A 6,743-nucleotide genomic window follows, 5' to 3' on the forward strand; every position below is an offset into this window, starting at 1 on the left:
AATTGTCAAAATTGTCAAAATTGTCAAAATTGTCAAAATTGTCAAAATTGTCAAAATTGTCAAATTGTCAAAATTGTCAAAATTGTCAAAATTGTCAAAATTGTCAAAATTGTCAAAATTGTCAAAATTGTCAAAATTGTCAAAATTGTCAAAATTGTCAAAATTGTCAAAATTGTCAAAATGTCAAAATTGTCAAAATTGTCAAAATTGTCAAAATTGTCAAAATTGTCAAATTGTCAAATTGTCAAATTGTCAAAATTGTCAAAATTGTCCAAAATTGTCAAAATTGTCAAAATTGTCAAAATTGTCAAAATTGTCAAAATTGTCAAAATTGTCAAAATTGTCAAAATTGTCAAAATTGTCAAAATTGTCAAAATTGTCAAAATTGTCAAATTGTCAAAATTGTCAAAATTGTCAAAATTGTCAAAATTGTCAAAATTGTCAAAATTGTCAAAATTGTCAAAATTGTCAAATTGTCAAAATTGTCAAAATTGTCAAAATTGTCAAAATTGTCAAAATTGTCAAAATTGTCAAAATTGTCAAAATTGTCAAAATTGTCAAAATTGTCAAAATTGTCAAATTGTCAAAATTGTCAAAATTGTCAAAATTGTCAAAATTGTCAAAATTGTCAAAATTGTCAAAATTGTCAAATTGTCAAAATTGTCAAAATTGTCAAAATTGTCAAAATTGTCAAAATTGTCAAAATTGTCAAAATTGTCAAAATTGTCAAAATTGTCAAAATTGTCAAATTGTCAAAATTGTCAAAATTGTCAAAATTGTCAAAATTGTCAAAATTGTCAAAATTGTCAAAATTGTCAAAATTGTCAAAATTGTCAAAATTGTCAAAATTGTCAAAATTGTCAAAATTGTCAAAATTGTCAAAATTGTCAAAATTGTCAAAATTGTCAAAATTGTCAAAATTGTCAAAATTGTCAAAATTGTCAAAATTGTCAAAATTGTCAAAATTGTCAAAATTGTCAAAATTGTCAAATTGTCAAAATTGTCAAAATTGTCAAAATTGTCAAAATTGTCAAAATTGTCAAAATTGTCAAATTGTCAAAATTGTCAAAATTGTCAAAATTGTCAAAATTGTCAAAATTGTCAAAATTGTCAAAATTGTCAAAATTGTCAAAATTGTCAAAATTGTCAAAATTGTCAAAATTGTCAAAATTGTCAAAATTGTCAAAATTGTCAAAATTGTCAAAATTGTCAAATGTCAAATTGTCAAAATTGTCAAAATTGTCAAAATTGTCAAATTGTCAAAATTGTCAAAATTGTCAAAATTGTCAAAATTGTCAAAATTGTCAAAATTGTCAAAATTGTCAAAATTGTCAAAATTGTCAAAATTGTCAAAATTGTCAAAATTGTCAAAATTGTCAAAATTGTCAAAATTGTCAAAAAATTGTCAAAATTGTCAAAATTGTCAAAATTGTCAAAATTGTCAAAATTGTCAAAATTGTCAAAATTGTCAAAATTGTCAAAATTGTCAAAATTGTCAAAATTGTCAAAATTGTCAAAATTGTCAAAATTGTCAAAATTGTCAAAATTGTCAAAATTGTCAAAATTGTCAAAATTGTCAAAATTGTCAAAATTGTCAAAATTGTCAAAATTGTCAAAATTGTCAAAATTGTCAAAATTGTCAAAATTGTCAAAATTGTCAAAATTGTCAAAATTGTCAAAATTGTCAAATTGTCAAAATTGTCAAAATTGTCAAAATTGTCAAAATTGTCAAAATTGTCAAAATTGTCAAAATTGTCAAAATTGTCAAAATTGTCAAAATTGTCAAAATTGTCAAAATTGTCAAAATTGTCAAAATTGTCAAAATTGTCAAAATTGTCAAAATTGTCAAAATTGTCAAAATTGTCAAATTGTCAAAATTGTCAAAATTGTCAAAATTGTCAAAATTGTCAAAATTGTCAAAATTGTCAAAATTGTCAAAATTGTCAAAATTGTCAAAATTGTCAAAATTGTCAAAAATTGTCAAAATTGTCAAAATTGTCAAAATTGTCAAAATTGTCAAAATTGTCAAAATTGTCAAAATTGTCAAAATTGTCAAAATTGTCAAAATTGTCAAAATTGTCAAATTGTCAAAATTGTCAAAATTGTCAAAATTGTCAAAATTGTCAAAATTGTCAAAATTGTCAAAATTGTCAAATTGTCAAAATTGTCAAAATTGTCAAAATTGTCAAAATTGTCAAAATTGTCAAAATTGTCAAAATTGTCAAAATTGTCAAAATTGTCAAAATTGTCAAAATTGTCAAAATTGTCAAAATTGTCAAAATTGTCAAAATTGTCAAAATTGTCAAAATTGTCAAAATTGTCAAAATTGTCAAAATTGTCAAAATTGTCAAAATTGTCAAAATTGTCAAAATTGTCAAAATTGTCAAAATTGTCAAATTGTCAAAATTGTCAAAATTGTCAAAATGTCAAATTGTCAAAATTGTCAAAATTGTCAAAATTGTCAAAATTGTCAAAATTGTCAAAATTGTCAAAATTGTCAAATCAAATTGTCAAAATTGTCAAAATTGTCAAAATTGTCAAAATTGTCAAAATTGTCAAAATTGTCAAAATTGTCAAAATTGTCAAAATTGTCAAAATTGTCAAAATTGTCAAAATTGTCAAAATTGTCAAAATTGTCAAAATTGTCAAAATTGTCAAAATTGTCAAAATTGTCAAAATTGTCAAAATTGTCAAAATTGTCAAAATTGTCAAAATTGTCAAAATTGTCAAATTGTCAAAATTGTCAAAATTGTCAAAATTGTCAAAATTGTCAAAATTGTCAAAATTGTCAAAATTGTCAAAATTGTCAAAATTGTCAAAATTGTCAAAATTGTCAAAATTGTCAAAATTGTCAAAATTGTCAAAATTGTCAAAATTGTCAAAATTGTCAAAATTGTCAAAATTGTCAAAATTGTCAAAATTGTCAAAATTGTCAAAATTGTCAAAATTGTCAAAATTGTCAAAATTGTCAAAATTGTCAAAATTGTCAAAATTGTCAAAATTGTCAAAATTGTCAAAATTGTCAAAATTGTCAAAATTGTCAAAATTGTCAAAATTCAAATTGTCAAAATTGTCAAAATTGTCAAAAATTGTCAAAATTGTCAAAATTGTCAAAATTGTCAAAATTGTCAAAATTGTCAAAATTGTCAAAATTGTCAAAATTGTCAAAATTGTCAAAATTGTCAAAATTGTCAAAATTGTCAAAATTGTCAAAATTGTCAAAATTGTCAAATTGTCAAAATTGTCAAAATTGTCAAAATTGTCAAAATTGTCAAAATTGTCAAAATTGTCAAAATTGTCAAAATTGTCAAAATTGTCAAAATTGTCAAAATTGTCAAAATTGTCAAAATTGTCAAAATTGTCAAAATTGTCAAAATTGTCAAAATTGTCAAAATGTCAAAATTGTCAAAATTGTCAAAATTGTCAAAATTGTCAAAATTGTCAAAATTGTCAAAATTGTCAAAATTGTCAAAATTGTCAAAATTGTCAAAATTGTCAAAATTGTCAAAATTGTCAAAATTGTCAAAATTGTCAAAATTGTCAAAATTGTCAAAATGTCAAAATTGTCAAAATTGTCAAAATTGTCAAAATTGTCAAAATTGTCAAAATTGTCAAAATTGTCAAAATTGTCAAAATTGTCAAAATTGTCAAAATTGTCAAAATTGTCAAAATTGTCAAAATTGTCAAAATTGTCAAAATTGTCAAAATTGTCAAAATTGTCAAAATTGTCAAAATTGTCAAAATTGTCAAAATTGTCAAAATTGTCAAAATTGTCAAAATTGTCAAAATTGTCAAAATTGTCAAAATTGTCATCAAAATTGTCAAAATTGTCAAAATTGTCAAAATTGTCAAAATTGTCAAAATTGTCAAAATTGTCAAAATTGTCAAAATTGTCAAAATTGTCAAAATTGTCAAAATTGTCAAAATTGTCAAAATTGTCAAAATTGTCAAAATTGTCAAAATTGTCAAAATTGTCAAAATTGTCAAAATTGTCAAAATTGTCAAAATTGTCAAAAATTGTCAAAATTGTCAAAATTGTCAAAATTGTCAAAATTGTCAAAATTGTCAAAATTGTCAAAATTGTCAAAATTGTCAAAATTGTCAAAATTGTCAAAATTGTCAAAATTGTCAAAATTGTCAAAATTGTCAAAATTGTCAAAATTGTCAAAATTGTCAAAATTGTCAAAATTGTCAAAATTGTCAAAATTGTCAAAATTGTCAAAATTGTCAAAATTGTCAAAATTGTCAAAATTGTCAAAATTGTCAAAATTGTCAAAATTGTCAAAATTGTCAAAAATTGTCAAAATTGTCAAAATTGTCAAAATTGTCAAAATTGTCAAAATTGTCAAAATTGTCAAATTGTCAAAATTGTCAAAATTGTCAAAATTGTCAAAATTGTCAAAATTGTCAAAATTGTCAAAATTGTCAAAATTGTCAAAATTGTCAAAATTGTCAAAATTGTCAAAAATTGTCAAAATTGTCAAAATTGTCAAATTGTCAAAATTGTCAAAATTGTCAAAATTGTCAAAATTGTCAAAATTGTCAAAATTGTCAAAATTGTCAAAATTGTCAAAATTGTCAAAATTGTCAAATTGTCAAAATTGTCAAAATTGTCAAAATTGTCAAAATTGTCAAAATTGTCAAAATTGTCAAAATTGTCAAAATTGTCAAAATTGTCAAAATTGTCAAAATTGTCAAAAATTGTCAAAATTGTCAAAATTGTCAAAATTGTCAAAATTGTCAAAATTGTCAAAATTGTCAAAATTGTCAAAATTGTCAAAATTGTCAAAATTGTCAAAATTGTCAAAATTGTCAAAATTGTCAAAATTGTCAAAATTGTCAAAATTGTCAAAATTGTCAAAATTGTCAAAATTGTCAAAATTGTCAAAATTGTCAAAATTTGTCAAAATTGTCAAAATTGTCAAAATTGTCAAAATTGTCAAAATTGTCAAAATTGTCAAAATTGTCAAAATTGTCAAAATTGTCAAAATTGTCAAAATTGTCAAAATTGTCAAAATTGTCAAAATTGTCAAAATTGTCAAATTGTCAAAATTGTCAAAATTGTCAAAATTGTCAAAATTGTCAAAATTGTCAAAATTGTCAAAATTGTCAAAATTGTCAAAATTGTCAAAATTGTCAAAATTGTCAAAATTGTCAAATTGTCAAAATTGTCAAAATTGTCAAATTGTCAAAATTGTCAAAATTGTCAAAATTGTCAAAATTGTCAAAATGTCAAAATTGTCAAAATTGTCAAAATTGTCAAAATTGTCAAAATTGTCAAAATTGTCAAAATTGTCAAAATTGTCAAATTGTCAAAATTGTCAAAATTGTCAAAATTGTCAAAATTGTCAAAATTGTCAAAATTGTCAAAATTGTCAAATTGTCAAAATTGTCAAAATTGTCAAAATTGTCAAAATTGTCAAAATTGTCAAAATTGTCAAAATTGTCAAAATTGTCAAAATTGTCAAAATTGTCAAAATTGTCAAAATTGTCAAAATTGTCAAAATTGTCAAAATTGTCAAAATTGTCAAAATTGTCAAAATTGTCAAAATTGTCAAAATTGTCAAAATTGTCAAAATTGTCAAAATTGTCAAAATTGTCAAAATTGTCAAAATTGTCAAAATTGTCAAAATTGTCAAAATTGTCAAAATTGTCAAAATTGTCAAAATTGTCAAAATTGTCAAAATTGTCAAAATTGTCAAAATTGTCAAAATTGTCAAAATTGTCAAAATTGTCAAAATTGTCAAAATTGTCAAATTGTCAAAATTGTCAAAATTGTCAAAATTGTCAAAATTGTCAAAATTGTCAAAATTGTCAAAATTGTCAAAATTGTCAAAATTGTCAAAATTGTCAAAATTGTCAAAATTGTCAAAATTGTCAAAATTGTCAAAATTGTCAAATGTCAAAATTGTCAAAATTGTCAAAATTGTCAAAATTGTCAAAATTGTCAAAATTGTCAAAATTGTCAAAATTGTCAAAATTGTCAAAATTGTCAAAATTGTCAAAATTTGTCAAAATTGTCAAAATTGTCAAAATTGTCAAAATTGTCAAAATTGTCAAAAATTGTCAAAATTGTCAAAATTGTCAAAATTGTCAAAATTGTCAAAATTGTCAAAATTGTCAAAATTGTCAAAATTGTCAAAATTGTCAAAATTGTCAAAATTGTCAAAATTGTCAAAATTGTCAAAATTGTCAAAATTGTCAAAATTGTCAAAATTGTCAAAATTGTCAAAATTGTCAAAATTGTCAAAATTGTCAAAATTGTCAAAATTGTCAAAATTGTCAAAATTGTCAAAAATTGTCAAATTGTCAAAATTGTCAAAATTGTCAAAATTGTCAAAATTGTCAAAATTGTCAAAATTGTCAAAATTGTCAAAATTGTCAAAATTGTCAAAATTGTCAAAATTGTCAAAATTGTCAAAATTGTCAAAATTGTCAAAATTGTCAAAATTGTCAAAATTGTCAAAATTGTCAAAATTGTCAAAATTGTCAAAATTGTCAAAATTGTCAAAATTGTCAAAATTGTCAAAATTGTCAAAATTGTCAAAATTGTCAAAATTGTCAAAATTGTCAAAATTGTCAAAATTGTCAAAATTGTCAAAATTGTCAAAATTGTCAAAATTGTCAAAATTGTCAAAATTGTCAAAATTGTCAAAATTGTCAAAATTGTCAAATTGTCAAAATTGTCAAAATTGTCAAAATTGTCAAGGAATTGTCAAAATTGTCAAAATTGTCAAAATTGT

Source organism: Uranotaenia lowii, chromosome 1 (assembly GCF_029784155.1).
Source record: "Uranotaenia lowii strain MFRU-FL chromosome 1, ASM2978415v1, whole genome shotgun sequence".
Lineage (NCBI taxonomy): Eukaryota > Metazoa > Arthropoda > Insecta > Diptera > Culicidae > Uranotaenia > Uranotaenia lowii.